The 22,254-nt window shown below is 47.2% G+C and overlaps 1 long non-coding RNA gene across 12 annotated transcripts in view; it reads left to right on the top strand.

Moving 5' to 3' along the window:
* Window positions 1–566: 566 nt before the first annotated feature.
* The window catches only part of LOC123028690, a 78,314-nt gene continuing 56,626 nt past the window's right edge, over window positions 567–22,254 (top strand). For 9 of the 12 annotated variants that reach the window (XR_006415736.1, XR_006415739.1, XR_006415743.1 and 6 more), the window contains exons 1-7: window positions 567–840; window positions 10,107–10,192; window positions 12,357–12,956; window positions 13,062–13,300; window positions 18,894–19,119; window positions 20,266–20,548; window positions 21,578–21,771. This is a non-coding gene — a long non-coding RNA (uncharacterized LOC123028690). The remainder of the gene's footprint in view (window positions 841–10,106; window positions 10,193–12,356; window positions 12,957–13,061; window positions 13,301–18,893; window positions 19,120–20,265; window positions 20,549–21,577; window positions 21,772–22,254) is intronic. The other 3 variants (XR_006415740.1, XR_006415741.1, XR_006415742.1) reach the window with 3 other exon arrangements.

The raw sequence follows: 22,254 nt of genomic DNA on the forward strand, positions 1-22,254 counted from the left end.
GTTTCTTCCCTTTTACAGTGAGGTCTAAGAGCAATTTCAAGGAGGTTAGAAACTGGAGAGATTCTGGCCTCCTAGGCCAGTGGGGAAAGCTTGTTCTCCTCCTCCTGTTGTCATTTGCCTTGCCCTTCAATAAATCAAGGCATGCTCTTATTATTGTGTATCCTGCTGGAGCCAAAGCTACTTTGATGGCAGTGTGAGGCCTTTCTGAGGCCTTGCGACTCTCCTTTCCCTTTCTCCTCTGCATCTGATTCCTGATGCCACATTCGGAGCTGGCAGGTTCATTAAGTCGAAAAGCACACGGCTTGGCAAGGCACAGAGGAATGAGTGCCTGGAGAGGTTTTGGCATCACGGCGGGCCCTTGTCTAATTCTGTGCCCTTGTTTAAGTGGATCAACCGATTGTCAGCAGGCACGGTGCACTTTAGCCTGGAATGGGGGAGGCTTGCCAAAGCATCTTTCATGACCATTAAGCACGGCTGTAAAGGCGCAGAGCCGAGCCAGCCGTGCCCCGCGGACGGCCCCGTCCCACCGCTTGCTCTGTTCCGAGGACAAGAGCTGCCTTCACTCTCTGTGGCCTTAATTTGAAAGAGACAGGCGGGAAGCTTTTTGAGGCAGGAAAGATGGCAGCAAAGTGGGACCTAGAAGATGGAGACCCGTCAGGATGCCAGCTATGTTTCTAGGCACCCCAGTGGCAGTGCATTTCTGCTGCTGCTGCTGCTGATTCATACTCTGCTCTTCAGGATCAAAGTCGCCACACAAAGTGCTTCAGATGGGCTAAGAGAACAAGGACCCAGGTGCAAGGTAACAGAAAAAGCTTCCCTGCGCAGAAATTTCAGAATCTGGTAAGAGCCAGGAAAAGGCAGGTTTTTTTTTATGGATGTTACTGTTGTTTCTTCTTGTTGTTAATGTTATTAATGAATTATTCGTATATCATTCATGATCAATAAGCTATTTGTAAATAATATTATTAATCATCAATAGTGCTATTTTTCCATTTTTCGTAGTAGTATCACCTGTCCTTCTTGATCTCTTTTCGTGGGGTGCTTTGTTTTTTGCTGGCAGCCAGTGAAACCGGCGCAAAGCATTGCTCCATGCTTTGAAACCCAAGGATCTTGGTGGGCAGGTGGAGACTAGAACCCAGTCTCCCAAACGCAGACTGGCCCTGTACCCATGTTGATTCATGCCCTTTACTTTATAACAGGCTCCGTGCGGACAGCAGCCATCTTAGGTGAGCTCACTGGGCCATAAGCCTCTATGCAAACTACAGAACTAAAGGCCCAGTCCAGCAGGCAGTCTGCCAGGTCACGCCTGCCCTGCCCCATAAATTAATCTGTTAAAAATGCATTGTTCTGCTGACAAGTCTCATGATCATTCTTTGGAAAAAATAAGGATTGGCCTTAGCCGGAGAGGATGAAGAAAGCCATTTAAGGATTTTGTGGAAGATGGGGTCAGTTTAGGAGAATCGGGGATCCCTTTTGGAGCTCCATTTCTGGAATGCAAAGCATGGCATGGTCATAGGCAGGGCCGCCTGAACAGCATGATGGGCCCTGGGCAAAGCAGTGTACCGGAGCCCCTATGACAACTGCAACTACTGTTAATTTTGGAAGTTTTCCAATTTTCCAAGGGTTAACATACACAGTTTAGTATGAGGCCCACGGGCACGTGCCCACCAGGCCCACGCGCTAAGGCGGCCCTGGTCATAGGAACATGAGAAGAGCCCTGCTGGATCAGACCCAAGGCCCATCCAGTCCAGCACTCAGGACACACGGGGGCAAGCCGGCTGCCCACAGGATCCCTCCAGCAGGGTGGGCACAAGACCTCCTCCTGCCCAGCTCCTCAGCAAAGCCCCTGAATGTTCATGTGGCTCAGACAGGGCTGGTGTCCCAAGAGTAGGCATGGCTGGATACCTGCTGAGAGCCTACAACCTTTCAGGAGACCACTGGGAAGGAACTCCTGTGCCTCTTCTTCTCCCTGCTGCCCTGTCCCAGACGATGGCAGTGGCGAGAGGGAGGCATGGGAGGTGCCGCAGCCTGTGTATGCCTGCCGAGTCTTTGCTCATCCAAAGAACAAGTGGTGGCAATGATGGAAGGAGGATGAGAAGCGGAAGCAACAGGTTCTCAGGATGATGAAAGGCTCGTCTTGCTGAAAGAAGACTCTAGACTCGCCCAAAGACTCCAACAAAGCTGGAACTGGCATTGGGTGCAGGTGAGGATAGCGTCATGGAGCCAGCCAGCAAGACACCCCCAGTGGGCTGCAGGCCAGTGGCCGACATGTTCCCCTGAACATCCACAGGTGTTACAACCATCTGAGTACCCTGCCAAAATGCGACTGGCTCTGTCTCCCGTGGAAGTTCAGCTGAGTGGAAAAGAAAAAAGAAAAGAAGAACCTTTTGCAAGAAAGCCAGCCAGCACCTGCGGGAGAAAGTTCATGAGCCTGCCGCAGCTTCAGTGCTCCTCCAGCCCAGATAAAAGTGGACTGATTAGACATGACGGTGGCGGAAGGAGAGAGAAACGGCACTGAGCAGCGAAGCTGTCGGGAAAGCAAGCTGCAGTGGGGTGTGGAATCTCTAAATTCTCATGCCCATCTTTCAAAGGGACGATGGACAAGCGGGCTCCTTGCACTCTTCGTACGGGGGTCAGTCCCTTCCAGTCTGCTCTTAGGACTATCTAGATGGCATTGGCTACTGGGAGTGGCACTGTGGTTATTGGACACATTTGGATCCTCCTTGGAGGAGTAGCCATAGGGTGTGGCCATGATGAGCCCATGCCCTTGCAAAGTACCTACTTGGCTAGTGGTTATGGGGCAGGATGGAGAAGGAGGCTGATCCCAGCCCTTCATTTGCATGTAGAAATAAGGACAATGTGTGCACAAGGAGATACATCCAGACCATCTTTTTCCCCTCCCACACAACTGCAGAATGCTGGGGTGGGGAACCTTTACCAGTTGGAGGATCCCATTTTTGTGGCTTCCTGACTCTTGCTTTACTCCTTTCCTGTAGCTTTCTTAAAACCATAGGTAAGGGGTGTGTGGACAGTCACTGCCCCATGTAATTAAGTACTGCTTTCTTAATTTACCTGTTCAAGGTGAGCATGTTTTTGGCTTTGGAAAAGGCAAGGTGACATGGTGAAGAAGCCGGAAGGGCAGCTCAGAGGGAAAGCTGTGCTGATCTTAAGTTGCAGCCACTTGGGCTGGGTCCCGATTCACTCAGACTTGGCGAAGACACATTCAAATCAGTGGGATTTAGCTCAACTAGGCCTAACTTGTCCCACTGACGCCAATCCCTCTGTTCTAGGTGAGGCTAAATCTGGGTCAAATCCTCCAGGTGGCTCTCCTGGATTCAAAGGGGTTTGAATGAGTGCTCTGCCCCTGTCTCCATGTCAGAGCACAAGCTTAGGGGACAGAATGGGACTAACCAGCCCCGCTTCTCCCTCTTCCCCCTTTCCTCCCGAGCAGCATAGCAATTTCACAGCCAGCAGTGCTTTCCTGACAACTTATCCCTCCACATCAAATCTGGGTGAGTGATGGCAGCCAGAGGCTACTCATAACAGCGTCGTATCAGTATGTAGTAATCATAATTACATGAAATAATAAACTATCCAAAGGGCGCTCTGATGAGTGACAAGTTTGGGAATGCACCTTGACATCTGCCAAAGATGAACTAAGCATACACAAGGCATTCTCCCCCGCTGTTCTGTCACTTGGTCCATGAAGGCAGCCAGCTAGAGTTAATCAAATTAACCTGACACAGCCAGGCAGGATGGGTACTATTCCTCACCTTTCTGTCAAAGGCATGTTGCTGTGGCAAGGTGAGGGCTTGATGAAGTCCTCCAGGCTTTGCAGCTGAATGTGAAAAGAAAGGGCAGGGAGAAGTGCTTGAAAACTCACGCTCTCAGTTTGGAAGACCCTCTGCAGAAAGCTCAGCATAGAGAGGTGAATTCGCTTGCCCAACAGGGTGGCTTTGAGCCCTCCACGCCCTCCACTGCCCACCCATTGCTCTGTGGAGGACCATACTGCAAAGGTATTAAGCTTTTTGGTCCTGCAGGCATACTTGGGAATTTGAATAACAGCTGTGGGCACCAGGTAATGCCCCCTACGAGTCTACCTGTTGCATCTCTGGATCTCAGGTGGTGTCTTACCTGACACAAAGGTTATTTTATGCCTGCTGGACACCACAGCATCTCTTTAATATGAGGTAGTCGATTTGGTGGATTGCCTTCTTCCTTTAGGTGTACAAACATTTATTGCATATTTTGACTGTGTCCAGCAGTTGTTTCTTTTTGGAAGGAGGTTATAATACAGATAAATGTTATGCTTAAGCAGCCTTTCATCTTTACAGATGTACATGGACTTTTCAGTTAGTTAGCTCCTTCAACAACATTACCAAATGGAAGAAGACATCTTTAATGCAATGGATCAATGGACTTACAACACTTTCCATATTTGAATAGGTGGCATATGGATACCATCACCAAATTGATACTGTTTTGGATATTTGCTCTGCTTTTAAGGGGAGGCAGGACTCCCCGAAGAAGACAATCATGCTAGGGAAAGTTGAAGGCAGAAGAAAAGCAAGACCAAACAAGAGATAGATGGACTCCATAAAGGAAGCTGCAGCTCTGGATTTAGAAAGCTAAGCAGGACTGTCATGGGTAGGACATTTTTGTGCTCTTTCATTCATAGGATTGCCATAAGATGGAGATGAATTGATGCCATGTAACCATCACAAGATTTGCCCGTAGGTTTGTCATTCTTCCTCGTTTCTTGTTTGGATTGGCAATGCAGCTACAGGACTATCAAGGGCAGGGCATTCTGGAGAACATTTATTCATAGGTTGCCGTGATTTGATGGCACATAACAGCAACAGAGATTTATATTTAAATTCATCCCATTGGCATTTCATGGTCTGTCAAATGCTACTTGTTTGCTTATTGGCAACATTTTTTTAAAAATTTCCTGAACCTTCATTTGTTCACACTTGTGCATAGACAGACACCCAAATATTTTACCATACTCTTATTTAGAGCTACAGCTGGGAAGAACTCCCCACCCACTCCAGTACTCCCCAACTCATTTGGAAAGTGGAGAGGCATTCAGTCAAAACATTTCACCCTATTTTGGGTAAGGGACTAGGCATGGGAAATTCATTCTTTAATCTTTAGGGCTGGCATTTGTCCAATGACAAAGAACAGGTTTTATTTTGGGGAGAGGTCTTGAAGCTAGATGTGAGCCCCATGTCTCCATTTTCTTCTGGTTTGGAGAGGGTTGCATTTGCAAGCTAGCTGATGCAACAGCAGAGACCTGCATAACAAAATAGCTGGCAAGCTGAATCCAGTGACCAGCTCGGCCTGAGCTCTGTGAGAGCAGCACACCAGATCTCTCCTGTCCCCTTAAGCGGGTGTGTGTTTTATTTTTGTGTTTAGAACCTCAAGCCATCGCCTGTTAGCACTCACCTCGCCACATTATCAGCTTTCAGCAAAAGCTCGCGCTTGGAGCTGCCGGGCCTCCCAGTGGAACCCCCTCTGCTGCCAAAGTGCCAGGCCTTTCTGCCTTTGTGTGCTCCAGCTAGTGTTGGCTGGAACAAGATCTCAATTACCCCAGCCTTTTGTACTGACGTCTGGGATTTATTATGGCATGCAGGCTTCCCAGAATACCAGAACTGCTTGGTAAAGGTGCCATCTACTGGGCAGAGATGCTAAGGATTGGGAAACAGTTGGCAGAAGAAAGAGAGAGGGGTGTGTGTGTGTGTGTGTGTGTGTGTGATGGGGGAAAGCTATGCCAGGATATAGCTTTGGAAGGGGGGGAAGCAAGAGCGAGAGCTCATAATCATACAGTAGGTAGAGGGAAGTGGAGTCGAGGCCGTCCCTCAAATTGCATTGTGACGACGCAGATCATAGTTATTTTGATTTGTAAATGTCTCCTTGCTTCGGGACACACTGCCTTACATCTTACTTAGCTGTCAACCTGTTCTCATGCACAGGGAGCTGTACATCAATATGGGACTGTATTTTTCACAGTTTGTATACAGGGAAAGCATGCAATCTTACTCCCATCTGTTCTTCATTGCTGAGCATTCTCTGCACTTCATCTGTGCTGTTTTCAGAAACTGAAGACTTTCCCCTTTCTCGTACGGGAGCATCCAAGAGGGTTGTGCCTTGGCTGTGAGGGCTTAGGGATGCGTGAAGAGACAGCTCTGGTACATTTTTGGTGAGAATGCACCAATGTTGCACTGCCGGGGCCTGAGCATGACCCTGAGTCCAATCCATGGGTGAAGGTCATACGATTCAGAGCTTGCAGTGAGATTTGCCAAACCTTTCCAAAATGCATACATCTGCAATGTGTCGCTTTGAGCAATGCATGCAAGCAATGCTGTAGCCAAGGAAAGAGAAATGCACACATCTGAATGATGTGTGTAATTCATGTGTACATTTGGGGGAAGTGCACACACAAATGCACCCAAAAAGAAAAAGCAGAACTGGCAGGTTGAGGCAGACATGGGTTGGCTTTGTTGATCCACACCCCCATGCTGTGTCGTAAGAAAAACAAACTCTCCAGCCCATATTTATATTATTGCTCAGGGGACTAATAACATTCTCCTGTTCCAAATGTATTTAGCTATTTGAATCATTTCTAGGCTGTTTTTCAAGGTAGGAGCCTCCTGCACAGTAAATTAATTATATTTCTGTGGCATCCCATAGTCAAAGCAATTTGGGCAGACCAGGAAGACTGGTATTAACATGAAGTAGAACAAAGTTAGGAATTTATTTATTTCATTTCTATACCATCCCATAGCCGAAGCTCTCTGGGCAGTTCGCAACAGTTGGCAGTGAGCCAGTCCCATCAGGGATGTGGGGAGGTTCCCCTCCCTTTACATGCCCAGTGATGGCAATGGGTTCATGCGCCATCCTTGCATCCTGGTCCATTTGTGCCTAATCCTGGTCCATTTGTGTCCATTGTGATAATCTGGTTCACTCTGGATGTCTAAGTTTTTAATTTGCAACCCAGGTTGGATCTGGGTGAACCTTTGAACTTACCATGACTGAGAATTGCCTTAAGCGGGACTATTGAGTCCTAATGAACCGATATAAGTAGGGATGTCCTGAGCTATTTTGCTGACAACGAGAGCAACAAATCATGCCCCCACTCAGTCTTCCACTCCGGTGGTGCTGCAGGCCTCGAGTATAGGAAAATTAAAATTCATCTTAGCAACCCAACAATTTTGGGGTGCGCACCTAGGCTTGATTTAATCTGTGTGGTCAGTTGCAAGTAGATGTCATGATCTCATGCACAGACAGACATGCCTCCTTTTTTATTTTTATAGATTGCCATTTTAAAAGAGCACTCCTCCTATCTGTTTCATCCTCCGCTGCTTTTAGTCCAAATCTAACAGCATATTAACTTCTTGGACCTCAGTGAAGAATATTTAATTCCTTTATCTTGTTCTACATCTAAGACAAGCAGTGCATTCTGGAAAATGGCCAGACAAGAGACTTGCTTTGACAGCCAGATCAAAATTATTTTCTTCTTGGCAGAGAGCCTTTCTATATTATGTTAACGATAAGCCCAGCTTGGTTTTGATCATTTCTTTCATTCCACCGTGTCTTGGGTGACCTGGCAGGATCACAAGGAAACCCCACTCAATGAAGGTGACATGGCCAAGTGCCAGTAAGAGGTGTCCAAAGTGCGCCTTGAGAATTCAGTACAGCTCTTCTCCTCAGCTCCCCTTTGTGTATTTATGGTGGTATTTTTAAACTTCTCCTTATCAAGAAATATTGGAGCTGCAGAAGACATTAAAATGTTTCCCCCACTTGCAATTAAAGCAGGAACATCAATCCAGTAGAGGCTGGAACTTAATCACCATCAAATGCTTGCCTAAGAAGAAGATGAGCAGCAGATGCTACAGACAAAACAATGTTCCTGCATGCGTGATCTAATGCCAGTTAGAAGGGCATCCTTCTATGATAGGAGCCAACACTTTGAAGGCCCTGCCTCCGGTGGCTTGCAAGTAGACTTCTGACCCATGAGGTACCACCAGCAGTGCTTCTTCAGAAGACTTCACTGGTTAGACAGGCCAATAAGGCAGAAGGCGTGTTGCCGAGTATCCTGGTCTCAGGTCATTCAGATTAGTACAAGAACCTAAGCCTGAGCTGGGGGCAGATGGCAGCCAGTGTGGAGCCTTCAGCAGTTGTGCTGCCCGATGACATGAAGGCCCACCTGCTGCACTAGCTTCAGGTTCTGGACCAGCTTCACGGGCAGCCCCGTGCAGAGTACATTGCTGTAATCCTGTGCCTGCTCCATTATGGCTGAGCTATTCCATGTAGCTCAGGTGTGGATCCCAGGAAGTAAAAATGTCTTTCTCTCTGTCGAGCTCCGATTCATAGAGGAGGGATGGGAATGAGAGGCTCACCAGAAGATACTGGACCTCTCACCCTTCACCATTGACCATATGGATGGTCCAACAACATCTGGAGGGTCACATCTTTCCTGTCCAAGATGAAACACAACACGTTTCTCTATATCAGGAGAGGATGAGCTTCAGCTTTGCCGAATTGCACAATTTCTGCCACACTGCAGGGCAGCAGTCAAGTGAAAGAATCGCAAGGCAGGCGATGTGTCTTTTGTCATACCTGGCGTCTGTTAGTGGACTCACTCTGCCTAAGGGTAGGGCTGGCACCAAATCCAGTTGATGTGACTTGACAGGATTGTGTTATGGAAAGAGCTCCCACTCCGGTTGAGGCTGGTGATTCCAGTGTAAGGAGGGCTGTGTATCCACTCTAGATTCTATGCCAAGCTTTTAAGGAGCTCTCTGTTGTGCCAGACCCATTCTGGGGATAGGCCTCAGCACCACGGACAGCTCATTTGCCATTCAGGCTGAGAAGGAGAATGGATTGATTGGTCCCATGTAAGCTGGACCCATTGGCCTTCACTGCCTCTCTGGGTCCTCTTCAGACTTAATGCATCATCTTGGGCCAGACTAATTCACCCACGTCACACGCTTGCATGGACAGAGGTCACATTCTCTTCTCTGCCTGCAAACAGAAGCTGCTTAGAGAAGTGAGTGAGTCAGGATGCCAGGTGGAGGCTAGGTCAACAAGGAAGGCCCACATGGAGTGAGTGGATGAGGCATTTCCTCTGCCTTCGAGAAGAACTGGGAGCCATCTTTCATCCTCCTTGTTTTCCTTAGGGCTTAGCAAGGCCCTAGTGAATTTGCTACAGCGATGATCGCAAACATTTGCTCTTTTCCTTAACATCCCCCAGCTTCTTTCCCCTCTTCCCTCTCCATCTAGTGATGATATTGTTGGCTGAGCGACAGTCCTATCCTGTGTCTGGACATGGACCACTCAACAACTCTTGGACTATCCTTTCTGACTGCAAAATCCAGTTCAGGAAATTGTGGTTGAGCAGTGGGAAAAAGTTTGCCAAGGAGCAAGCTGCCTTCGCCCCCAGCTTCAGACTAGCTTCAGAAGCCTTCCTGTGGAGATTTTGAAGAATCTAAAGGTTCTAAAGAATCCTTCTTGCATGAGGGACATTGCAATCTGTTTTGCTTTCTCTTCCTTTCCAACTGGACAGTATGCATGCGGAAACAGGAATATCTGTGTTCTGAACAGCAAAATGTTTCGGCATACAATGCTTTGCTTTGGGGTCCCAGGCAGCTAGCCAGCCAGGCCTCCTTTGAGGGCACCGGGCTTCATTCTTCCACCCACAACCGTTCCCTGGCTTTCTATGCCCACTGGCCATGCTAGTTCTTCTTGGGCCATTTTGGGAATGATCCCCCCCCCCCAGTTTTGTTCCTAAAGTGTTTTGTCCATCTGCAGACATTAGGGTTCCTTCAGAGCTGCTGGTATCTCCCTCTTCAGCATGTCTGGAGCAATTTTAGCTGCATAATTATAGGAATTCTGAGAGCTGGAACTGGGAGGTTCGGGTTCTAGTCCCTTCTCACCCATGGGTAGTCACTCCCTTTCAACCTAGCCTGCTTCACAGGGTTGTTGCTGTGAGGTCAGAATGAAACCAGGTGAGCTGACTTCCATTCCTCACAAGAGGGAAAAGGGCAGGCTATAACTGGAGTGTATTAATTTGTGTTAATTAAAATCTGTATTTTGCCTCCTGAAAGAAGGCAAAGGTGCTTTAGAGGTGTAGAAGAGCTGTTCTTTTCTGATCGTGATGGACGGCACCTGGGCAAACACCACAAGCAGACCTGTAAGTCCATTGACATGCAGAAGATGCATTATTTCAGGAAATTAGCACAAACAGAAGAAAACGAGTGGGGTTGGTTGCATGAGTCTAATTAAGAAGCTTCTCTGCGATTAAGTTATTAATGGGGAAGAGAATGTAACATAAATGCTGGATTTGCTAGAAGGAATGCAGTCGATAAAGCTGGAGATTCTGATGCACTGAGCAAGATAACAGATGGAGTCCTTGGCATTCCTGCTTCCCCGTGATGACTCCTCCCTCACTTTCCTGCACTCTCCTTGAATTTTAAAGCAAAGCTGGAGCATGCGAACATTTCAGACTTCCCCTTGGCTCCCTCCTTGCACACTACTGGACTGCAAATGGCTACACTAAAGCATGGCTATATTTCTGCGAGCATGTGAAGAATGGCTTGTCGCCTTGGCACAAATCTATTTAAATGTAGAAGCATGCATGGGAAAAACACGTATTTTTTTTTTAAAGTGGTGTAAATAAATGGATCAACAAAACTTTCTGCAACTGGAAGCACAATCTTGTGTGCTGCACCTCTTGCAAGATGGAAGGCTCCAAACCTGGAGGATTCTGGTCATCCAATGCCTGACTGGGCTGAAACCAGCAGGAAGGGGGTGGGGAGGAGGAGGGTGGTCTTTACTCCTCTGTTCTCTGATCACGGTGGCTTTTTGCTAGATGGGCACTTGGGAGGGTGAGAGAAGGAGGTTGGAAGAAGGTCAGGTTAGCTTATATCTTGGCTACTTCAGTCTCCTGCTCTTCCTTCCCACTGGGACACCCCACCTTTCCCGCTCTGAGATGGACTTTCCAACCTCACAGGCCAGCCAGCATGGTTCTTTCCATTGCATGGGGGCAAGAGAGGGGGATGAATCTCCAGCATCCCCTTCCATGCTCAGAGTGCTGTCTCTGTCCTCAGAGCTGGGAATCACTGCTCTCCTATGAACCCTCAAACGAGGCCTGGAGACCGTACGGTTGCACCCTGCAGTGCTTAATTCTGTTAGCTGACGCAACATGATGCAGCACTCACACTGTTAGATCATGGAGCCAGAGAGAAACCTTTGCTCAAGGGGACAAAATGTTCTAGGGGTTCATGAATGCGCCCCACAAACAGCACACACACTTTGGGGGCTGCATTTGCCTATGAAGAACAATTTGTGCAACCGGCACCCATGCACATGTGGGGCAAATCACAGGAGGAACAGCTGGGGCAGGGGCTTGTCACCGGCACCCCCGAGCAGCCTCTGCCCAAACAGCCGACATCGCTTTGCGGATTGTGTGGGCTGCAGCTGGTCAGGCCAGCTCTCCATGTTCCCCCAAGACGCAGGACATTTGCTTGGGGGTTGCTAAAATCCAAGGACTGACTTGGGCCGAGTCATTTCCTTGCCAGTGTCCGGGCTCAATTCTGTGCCTTTGCTAGGATCCTGCCCACAGAAAGGCTGGGAAGAGGCTGGGAGGAGGCGATCGGCCGACCCCCTGTGTGGCTCTCATCCCAGAGATGGCTCTTCAGCTCTGCTCCGAGGGCACCGCTGTGTTTATTGTGATGGTTAATGTCTCCCAAGACTGCACTTGAAAGATCTTGAAAAGCGCAGGCGACCGTTTGCTGCTCAGCTCCCTCGGTTTGAGGGACGCCACTGCAGTAATTAGCCTTGCCACTCACTTTGCTTGCCTTCCCCTAAAGCGATGCTGTTACCCGTGTGCTCGCCCGGCACTTCCATGCTGATTATTCTGTTGTAATAATTGGGAGGCTGGGAGAGCAGCGGGAGGGGGAAGGCAGCGGGAGGGGGAGCTGCACACTGCCTGTCATGTCCTCAGCACCCCTCCGTGCCTCAAACACCAAGCGATGGGTCCATCCAAATGAGCCGCTGGTCCGGGTTGGGACGGTTTGCTGAAGCGGTGTGCTTGGAACGGGAAATCAAAGGAGAGCTGCCCCGATCCAGCAGAGGCGGCTCCAGCCCCTTCCTCGAGGTGCGGATCGCCTCTTCCGTGTCCCTGGTTCCTCTCTGGAGAGGCCCCATGTGGAATGTCCTCGGAGTTCGGACAGACAGGACTACCTACTTTATTCGATTGTTGCTCTGAGTAGGTGGAGGAGTCCCAGTCAGCACATGCTGTTGGAGCGCTTTAAAGGGTTACATGTTCAGGTGTTCTCATTCTTGTTATCCATCAGGCTACTGCGTTTTACACCAGTTGCAACTGCGGAGCCATCATCAAGGGCATGGAGCTACATGGAGAAAGAACATTGCTGCAGTCTCAACTGACCAAGGCAGACTGGAAGGTCTAGCTTCTAACAGGGATGATGTTCTGGCCAACTCTGGGTTTTCATCTGACCTGCTCACTGCAGGAGCTCATGCAGCACTGCTGTTTTCTTAAGGACAACACTAGGAAGCTCATTCCGTCTAGACATACAGAGCATCAAGGAAATCTGGCTCTTTCCTTCTCCTTCTTTCCCACGGCCAGGCCCTCCAGTCCCCAGAACACGGGAGTGAAGGTACCCTTGTAATGAGATGATTGCATGCGATAACAATGATATCTGAGTGCCATCCTGAAAGTAATAATATCAACAGTCTACAGTATGGGGTACACAGATGGATTCCCCAACATCGGACAAAGGGTTCTTCTGCAGCTAAAGCCCATTGAACTCCATGGGACTTACTTCTGCATAAACATCCATATGCTGCCGCATTGCCACACCATGAGGAGTTTTTTGGAGCCCGGAGTCCTTGGCACTAATGTATTCTTTTCACATGAAATGGACCTTACAGATCAGGTGATGCTTTCCTGGCAAATGCCTCTTTCCTCTTCACTATAGCAAATTTCACATTTGTATTCCTTGCTATAATGAGTCTAAATAGTGTGTTTTGAATATTTATAGACAAGTTCCTGTCTGGGAAAGGAAATGCGATTTCCAGCATGGACTGCCATCTTTTCCAGGCTACTGCTAGCATGCTAGACCCTCTTGGGTATGACTAGATAAGATGCTGGCATGCTTGACTGCATCCTCATCACTCCTTTTTGCCCTTGGACCAAAACATACAGGTACCACAGAATCCCCAGAGCTCCTCCTTCCTAATGCTGTGCTTCTGGTTGGGTGTGCCCTCACTGTGTCTTCAGGTAAGAAGTTCTGGCCAAGGACTTCTCTCTATCACAGCCAATTGGGTTCTCAGAAACTTGGGGTTGTATCCTTGTATTTTCATCTGTGGTACAGTGGAGCCAAGGTGCCTGGGATCAGAAGATTTTTATTAGCAAGGGGGATAACATCATCTGCCATGGCCTTCCCTCAGACTTCTCTGTTCTCTCTGAGCTTAGCCATGATCCTCAAAGTCCTTGAAGAAAACGGATTCCCACCTCAACTTTATCTTGTTCCCTGTTGTAAAGCAAAATCATTTGGGGTGTCTTGGCTGTGAATGAGGGATTAAGACCCATTTGTTTTGCAAAAGAATTGTTCCTCTTGAAGGAAATGAACATGGATTTATTGCAATGAAACCCCTTTCTTGGATTTTTGGGCTCCCCTTTGGGGATCCTGAATCTGGACTGGGGTGATGGGCATCTACATCCAGGCTTCACTGTTGCATTATGGATTTGCATCCATCACATCCTAGCAAAGATATCTCCTGCTTAGTTCTGCTTCCTTCCCAATTTCCCACCCCTTTTCCTCCACTTCTTGGAAGGGCATTATAGATGCTGTCGCCCAGGATGGTCTTTTGAACCCGCTGGGGGATTCTTCTTGACTTTCTGATCTTCTAAAGATCTCAGCCATGGGTTTGGTAATCATTCTGCATGTACACGGCACAACATTAACATAACTGGTAATTAATTTGTTTTAATTGTTTCTATATAATCCCCGCGAGCCAGCTCATGTTTTGTTTTGCATCTGTTATGTTTCTGATTCAAATTTTAATGCCTTAATGGGAAGGGTGCCAACTGCCTTTGCACTCAAAATGCTATGAGCGATCTCTTGGCTCCCTTCCAGTGCTTTATTGTTGAACTAACTATACAGCTCTGTAATTTAACTAGCAGAATGTGGCAAATCACTATTATTAATAACAATAAATCTATTTCTGCAGGTTGACAGCATTAAAATAACAAATTACCCGGCAAGGAAAGCTGGTAATTTTTGGGTGCTTTCAACTGCGATCATCGCCAAGTATAATATCCATTATCAAGAGGCCTTTGGAGACCTACGTAGGATCCATCTAGACATGACAATGCATCAGAGAGATAACTACAGGGGAGGAGAGAAAGGCCTTGGCCTAGGCCATTCCTGTCACTCATCCCTTTGGTTTAAATATTAAAAGCAGCAGGCGAGGAAGATGGTGATGTGTAAAAGATACTTCTGTCTCTTGCACTATTCACTGCCTATACACAGTGCTCGGAATTCTCCGTTGCTTCTGGTTTGAATTCATTCCCACCAGAGGAGATCTGCAGGACTTCTTGCGAATGTCCCCAGCCGAGCTTGCAGTAGGGTGGGTGCGGCTAGCCCAGCTTTGCATCTTGAGCTGAATTTTCTGAGGCAGATCGGTTGAGCCACCAAGGTTCCCTAGCACTGACTTTGGACAGAGCATTCTCGAGAGCCACTGGTGAATGGTTGGAAGAGGCAGGAAATGCATCACTGGAAAGAAGGGCATCTCTTCCTGTGACATGGAGGCAAGCTGTGTTATGCGCATGGGTGCAAACTTGGAAAGGGGGATTAGAAATTAGAGAGAAATACAGAATATCTCACCATCGTGGGGACCCGGCGATTTGTGTGCTGGCTTCTTCATTCTGCTGTTCCAGTGTTGCTAATATGTTGGAGAATTCACAACAGACTCAAATCTCCAGTGTTCTTGCCGTCTGTCCCAGGATTCCACAGTGGGCTGGCGTCTCAGACCATGCAGAGTCCAAAGGGCCTGCAGACTACTTTTTAAATTTTGCCTCTCTTTGTACAAGTTTAGCTGCAGTAAAATGCAGTTAAAAGAAAAATAGGTGAAAAGATAGAACAAAGCATGAAAACACACACTTGGGGAGGGGGGATTTGCATATTTTGGGCCAATTTGCTCATTTTGAGGAAACGAATTTGCACACGTTCTGAGTCCACAAATTGGAAGCTGTCAGAGCAAAGGATACCTGAAAATATGTAAATTCTCAGCAGTTCCTTACCTTTAAACCAACTTTGGTCAGGACTGCCCTTCCAATAGCGGACTATACTCTCTAAAAGGGGTCCCATGGACACCCAACTAGTGAGGGCTCAGAAAAAAAAATCCTGGGCCAAGCTTGTGCTCAGAGATACCCTTCAGTCTTCTTTAATGCCCAAACCCATTTGGTGATCTAATAAATCATCATTAACAACAACAAGATCAACATCATCAACAGCAACACAATGCTTCCCAGTAGTTCACACAATCCTACAGGCTGCCCACCCTTGTTCCACACGGTCAGTGTGCTCTCATATGTTAATCAACCATGGCTTTCACAAGACTCTCGGAGTTTCCTTCAAAATTGCCCCATTTTATCCCTTGAAGCACGAACCTTTAGATTTTTCTGCCAAATATTCATGGCGATTCTCTGAAAACAGGAGTGGACAACTTTCAGCCCTTGGTCCAATTTCCAAAACCCTCTGTGTTCAGAGCTCTGGAAAAGTGAACGTTCCTTTTCCCAGCATCCCACTAGACAGAGAGGAAGAGGGCAGGATGAGAGAATGAGGTGGCCGAAAGAAAGAGGTGGGTAAGAAACAAAGAAGAGTTGAACCACCGATCTTTGCTCTGACCCATCCATCATTAGCTTCGGCCTTGTCCACCACCAGATAGCATCCCTGATGGATTAGCCCTTGGGAGAACATGGTTTCCCAATTCCGGCAGACGACTCGGAGAGGCCAGAAAGATCTCCAAACCCTGGGGTGTCTCACCTTCTCAGGCCAGCTCAGAAAGATGGCTTTCTTTCTCAAGGACAAAGGCTTCCCTATGAAAAGAAGAGAGGAGAAATTTAGCCTGTGCCATCAGCTGCATTGAGGATGCTTCTCTGTCTCAACGGAAGCATTCCCCTTTTGCCAGGAAGACAGGGACAGGGGAGCCCCCTCGGTGTGGGACAGCTGCTCAGCTGTGGCATCCCCCCACCCCTCAGTAGGGCAGACTGCGCGCCGCAGCATGTCATCAGACAAGCTGTTTGGAAGGGGTGGGTCAACTTGCACTGTGAGAACACCCCAGGGGATACAAGCATGTTTAGCCTGCTCAGCAGCTGTGGAATTATGCTGTTTCTGAGCAATGCCACTGCTCATTTGCCTTACCCGAACATCTCTATCAGGGCACAGGCATACAGACATCTGCGAGGAGCCGTCGCTCGTGCCTGGATAGAAGGATAGGCCAGAACTATTGTGCTTGGAATCAATGAGGAGCCTTGATTAGAATTCCTGATGTCCCCCTTCCGCCTCTTGAGAATAACAAGCCATAGGCTGAGTCTGGATCGAAGCCGCCGTGCTGAGCAACATTAGCCCCCTCCTCTGCAATGGCTTCTGCCCCACTCCACCCCAGAGATGCTGTTTGGCAGAGACAAGACATGGGGCTCAGGGCCACAGGGAAAACACACACACAAATGCACATGCTGATTTGCCTATGCTTAACACCTTTTTGTTCCTTTGCACGTGTGTTGAGTCTTGTGAAAGCCTTTCTCTTGAGGATACCTCTAAAAAGTGCAGAGGAATGGATCTGATTCCAGAAAAGAAGGTGCGGCAGGGAGCTATGTGAATGAAGCGCTTTTGGCCAAAGGCCTGCAAGGGGAATCTGATGTAACAGAGGCCACCAGAGCCCCGGAGCTTTATTGCTGCCCATGGACAGCAGGGCAGTGGTTGTCCCAGAGTTTCAGGGCTCCAAAGGAATGATCTGAGGCCCCAGTCCTCGTGGGCCATCCCATAACATTTCCTCTGCACCCTCTGCCATACACAGACACAGGCCGCCCCGTAGCATTTCCTCTGCACCCTCTGCCATACACAAACACACCTCTGCAGCCCGGGGCAGTGGCTTCCTTCTGCTCGGCGTAGGGCTGGCCCTTTCCCCAGCAGCCTTTGTCCAGCTGGGTTGCAGTGATGGGGAAACTAGACCATGCTGCCTCTTCCCTTTCAGGTGGGAGTTAGCAGTATAAAACAATGCCTGACATTTCACCAACATTTGATTCTCTTAGCTTCACAGTCACAGCAGAGCCCAGTGCTTAGGCTGATGCAGACATCAGGCACCTCCTCCTCCTCCTGCATTGCAACATGTGGTGACAGAAAAGAGATTGATGGATGCTGCGGTCTAAATAATAGCCAGCATCCTCCACATTTAATGTGAAGTCCACAGAGGGTTGATCAGAATTCTTTCCAGTTTTCAGTGGAATATGCGTCTTCATAATGGAATAGCTTCAATCTCGAGAAGTCCTTGGTGGCCCAACTGATTTCTGCAGCATGAACAATACGGGCAGAAATATCAGAGGAAATTGTTAAAGCGACTGCTGTGTGGGAGGAAGCAGAGATAAAACCTACCTTTAGCTTTAGGGCTAAAGCTCTGAGGATGTGTGTGTGTGTGTGTGTGTGTTCCACTAACAGTGATGGACAGATTGTTGCAGAAAAACAGAGTAGTCTATTTTGCTTGGCTGTTTTTCCAGTCATGAGTGTAGCAAATTTGACCATGTTGACAACCCGGATTGCTAGCTTCCCCTGCTCTAAATTTTACAGCTGACAGAAATGGGGGATGCGTTTCACACTGTGAAACACTCTGTGACGTGAAGCTTGGTTATCTTTCCAAAATTGCATTTCTCTGAATTTTACAATGACATTTCCCACCCTAAAAAGAATGCAGAGAAACTTCTGTGAACTGCTAAAAGGACTTTGGCTATTGGATTGTATGGAAAACCTGCAAAGAAATCTAAATGAAACTAAAGTATACAAAGCATTACTTTGGAAAATGCATGCAAAAATGTGTGTATTCAGCAAAATGGCATACCAAAAGGCATGTTTTAGGAAAGTGCATGTGGATTTTCTTCAGAATTTTAGGTTGGAATAAAACAACTACGTTCAGGAAGAACTGGATTTACAACTGCAGAAATTCTCACAGTTCAAGATGAACTGAATTTAAAACAAGAGGAAGCAAATGAGAGAATCCAAAATTGTCACACATCCCTAGTTGCTATGGGAGCTGTGATCCCATATAAGACAGGATCACAATTTTACCTCCTCCACATCATTTTCTTATATCTGGAGTGGACCATATACACTTTTAAAGCACTGTCTATAGTGCTTTTGGAGCAATCAAGGGATGAGACCTAGCTTGTAAAGAATCTTATTTAGATTTACTTGAGAATCTGCAGCCATTGCAGGTACCAGTATAATAATCCCAGCAGCCATTGGTCAGTGGTCTCCAGGGGGATTTGAGTGTGGAGGCAAAAGGGCCACTGGTCCTTCCAAAGTTGCCAGCCCTGACTTAGATCCTCTTGTAGATCTGAGAGGCAAGTGGCTTCTGAGTCATAGAGCAACTGTGTATCTGGAGTGGAAGATACCAACCAGGGCCATTCATGGCTCATGAAATGGAATCATGCAGGAGTCTTTCTGTTCTCATAACTATAGCAGACTGGCTGAAGGGCCTTCCATCTCTCAGGAGGTGGCATGGCTCAAAGCCTTCATGGTTAAACCAAGGTTTTTCTCTTCAGCATACCAAACACGCACTGTGCTTGCTCTGTCTCTCTTCTCGACTTTCCCCAGCTGTTTTAGAAGCCCTGAATAATGCATGAACCTCTGGGACTGACACACAGAACTTGTAGCACACCAGTGAGAAGATGAAATTCATGTTGGCACCGGCAGTGGATGTGGTCCGTACAGCGTCGACAAATTGACTTCGGGCCAAGCAAGGATGTTGGCATTCCTCGGGACTACGTGGAAGGATGTATCGGGGGTGTTTAGAAGAAAATCAGGCATCGCCTTGTACCAGGTCAGGATAATTTTTGACTGGTTCTTATATTACCTTCTCTAACCAATAGTGGCTATAGTTTGTCAAGCAGAGATGGCTGTTTCTCATCCACTGCTATCAGATCCTGAAATCTTATGTCCATAAATCAGATTTCACTTGGCATAACCGTGCTTAGTGGGTTTTTATCCATTGTATCCTTATGGGAAGAGGATGACCTATATTTGGTCATCTACCCATTTCCCTTGAAGCCACAAATCTCAGCAGAACAGGATAAGACCAATCTGGTGTCTAGATCCATCCATCCATTCATTCATTCATTCATTCATTCATTCATTCATTCATATCATTTCTATACCACCCAATAGCTGAAGCCCTCTGGGCAGTTCACAGCAATTCATATCATAGGAATAATAACAACCACAATAACAGATGGCAGTAAAATATAAACACAGTATTAATCACAGATACAGTAAAATAGGGCGTACAATTCCAATGTACAAAATTTAGAACTGGTTAAGCAACACAGATGATTTCAATAAAAGACATGCGATTAAATGCATTGGTGTGGAAGGCAGTTTTAACCTGGTGCCGGCAAGATGGTGGTGTTGGGGCCAGATGGGCCTCAGCACAGGCATCATTCCATGCTTGGTGCCATTGCTAAAAAGGCCCTCTTTTAAATTTATTAAGTAATAAATTTATTTACTATTAAAAACAATCCAAACTGAAATTCTTACCCATTCTTCACCAGCCAAATTCAGTAGTTACAATAGTTCTCAGTAGGGAAAGATGCACAATGCCTTAAAGTGCTTCAAGATGGCTGAATTCATGGGGGTTCGAACCCAAGACTTTTAAGAGCAAAGTACTCCAAGCCCTGAGCCTGGATAGATGTGCTGGCCATTTGGCATTTCTGTGGCATTCAAATGTTTTAATCTCAAGATCCTTTTGTGCTGAAAATAGAGAACTTCTGTGAATCTTGGTCAATTCTTACCAAACCCCACTGAAATGAATTGCGAGTCACATGCCAGTGGTGTGTGTCAGTTCAATTTGGCCATCTTCCATAGCAGATCATCTTCCAACATGGCCATCTTCCATAACGGACTGTACCAACCTATTGCAGGGGAGATATTGACACATATGCACTGTTTTTCTCTCTTCTTCTTTACTTAGACTTGGTTGGCTTTGGTTTACTTGTGGTGAAATTCACAGAGGTAGAAAATCAGAGGGGAAGAACCTACCAGTGAGTAGGTAGGTCCACTTCTCTGTGGAGGTCTTTCTCCAGACCTGCCAGCTGATATTCGTGAATGGGAGCTTCCAGAGATGGAGCTGCGGTCTTCTCCATGCCAGATGGCCTGATCTGCCATTAATCTATGTCACTTCCTGACACAGAAGTGCTATTTTGGGCACGTCCCCTTGGCGTTCCTCACGGGTCGAGCTGGCTTTCGTAATACGGGTAAGCCCTTGTCAAAGGCATTTCATTCTGAATACTTCCAAAAGCAGAGCCACGGCTCAAATTAAGCCCCAGATCTCTGTGCAGGGAATATCAACCATGTCCGTGTGCCAATCATACCTAGGGAGCCTTGTATGCTCGGTCCCACTGGGGGAATGAGCCCAGCTGTCAGAAGCATTGCTTTCTCATTGTATTAACATGATGTGGAAAGAATGGTTCCGGACACCATTATCTCGTCACTCGCAGTCAACAAAAGGCAGGGTAATTGCTTCGTTGTTACCCATTAGAGAATGGGCCAGCATTGAAAATTGGGGAAGATTAAGTCTTAGAACTTCACCCAAACAGCTGCCTTCATGGAACCCGAACGGCTGCTTTTGAAATCACTTTGATAATGGGATTTTAGACTAATCAGTGATCTTGGTAAATGTGTCCTGTTTATGTATTTTTGCTGCAATTTAGAGAAGTAATTAAGCATTGGATTAAAGGCTGAATTGGACAGGTCTCTCTCTCTCCCCCTCTGCGTGTGGGTGTGCACACACATGTGCAGCAAGAAGCAGATTCTGTTGCTGTTATTACATTAATTTTATATCCCACCTTTCTTCCTCTTGAAGGAACTCCTGCAAGGGAAATTTCCTGCCAGTCCATGCAGGGGCCACATCCTGCTTGCCATGGACTGGCGCGGGGGCTGGCTGTGCTCCACCACCTCTTCCTCAGTTGGCATCGTATTTGTGGGGGGTACACTGGTGCTGCTGGGGGCAGGGTGGGGAAGGGAGAGCCACACAATGCCAATTTTGGTATTCTGTTCTTTTGTTGGCATTCTTTGTTGCAGGGTTTCTGGTTGCTTTGGAGAATTTTCATTTTTTAGTATTGTGTTTGAAAACGAATACATAGAATACTGTATTATGTATATGGTGCTTTTTGTTTCTGCCTCAGCAGTCCCCAAGGCGGCTTTTCTGGTTTTGTCGCTCCCCAGCTGTGGAAAGGTTGAAAACCACTGGTCTACAAGGTTCTTCTCTTCCTTTTTTTTCTCAGAACTGCAACCCTGTGAGGTAGTCTAGGCTGGAAGTCAGTGTCAGCATCACAGCCCAATGCCAGGGAGCTTCATGGTGAGATGGGACTAGAACCTGGATCTCCTGAGTCCCTGTCTGATGCTCCAACCGTCTCGCCACACTGGCTCTCACAATGAAATCAGATCCTCATTTAATTTTGGACTTATCTTTATATTTGTAAGCCATTGTCCTTCCTCTTTACACATATACACCTTTGGTAGGAAAAATCCAGTATTTTGGGCCTTTGCAAAAACTATCAGGTTCTCACTAGAGATTACTCAGCCATACCACTGGGGGATAGCTAGAAACTTTTAGCAGAAAGTGCAGAAATGCAGGAAAAGAGATTAACTTTTTGTCGAACTTCTGCTGCAGTGAAATAACTACCTATAGAACTCTTTCTGCAATGGAATCGGAAATATCTATTTATTTATTTATTTATATCCTGCCTTTTTCCTACAAAGGGCTCAAGGCAGCTTACATCTCCTCCTCCATCTTATCCTCACAACAACAACCCTGTGAGGTAGGTTGGGCTGAGAGTCTGTGACTGGCCCAAAGTTGCCCAGTTGGCTCCATGGCTGAGCGGGGACTAGAACCCAGATCGTCTGAGTCCCAGTCCCATGCTCTTCACCACTACACCACACGAAGAGGTTAAGTAGCACT

The sequence above is a fragment of the Varanus komodoensis genome, unplaced genomic scaffold (genome assembly GCF_004798865.1).
Source record: "Varanus komodoensis strain SLA01 unplaced genomic scaffold, ASM479886v1 scaffold38, whole genome shotgun sequence".
NCBI lineage: Eukaryota > Metazoa > Chordata > Lepidosauria > Squamata > Varanidae > Varanus > Varanus komodoensis.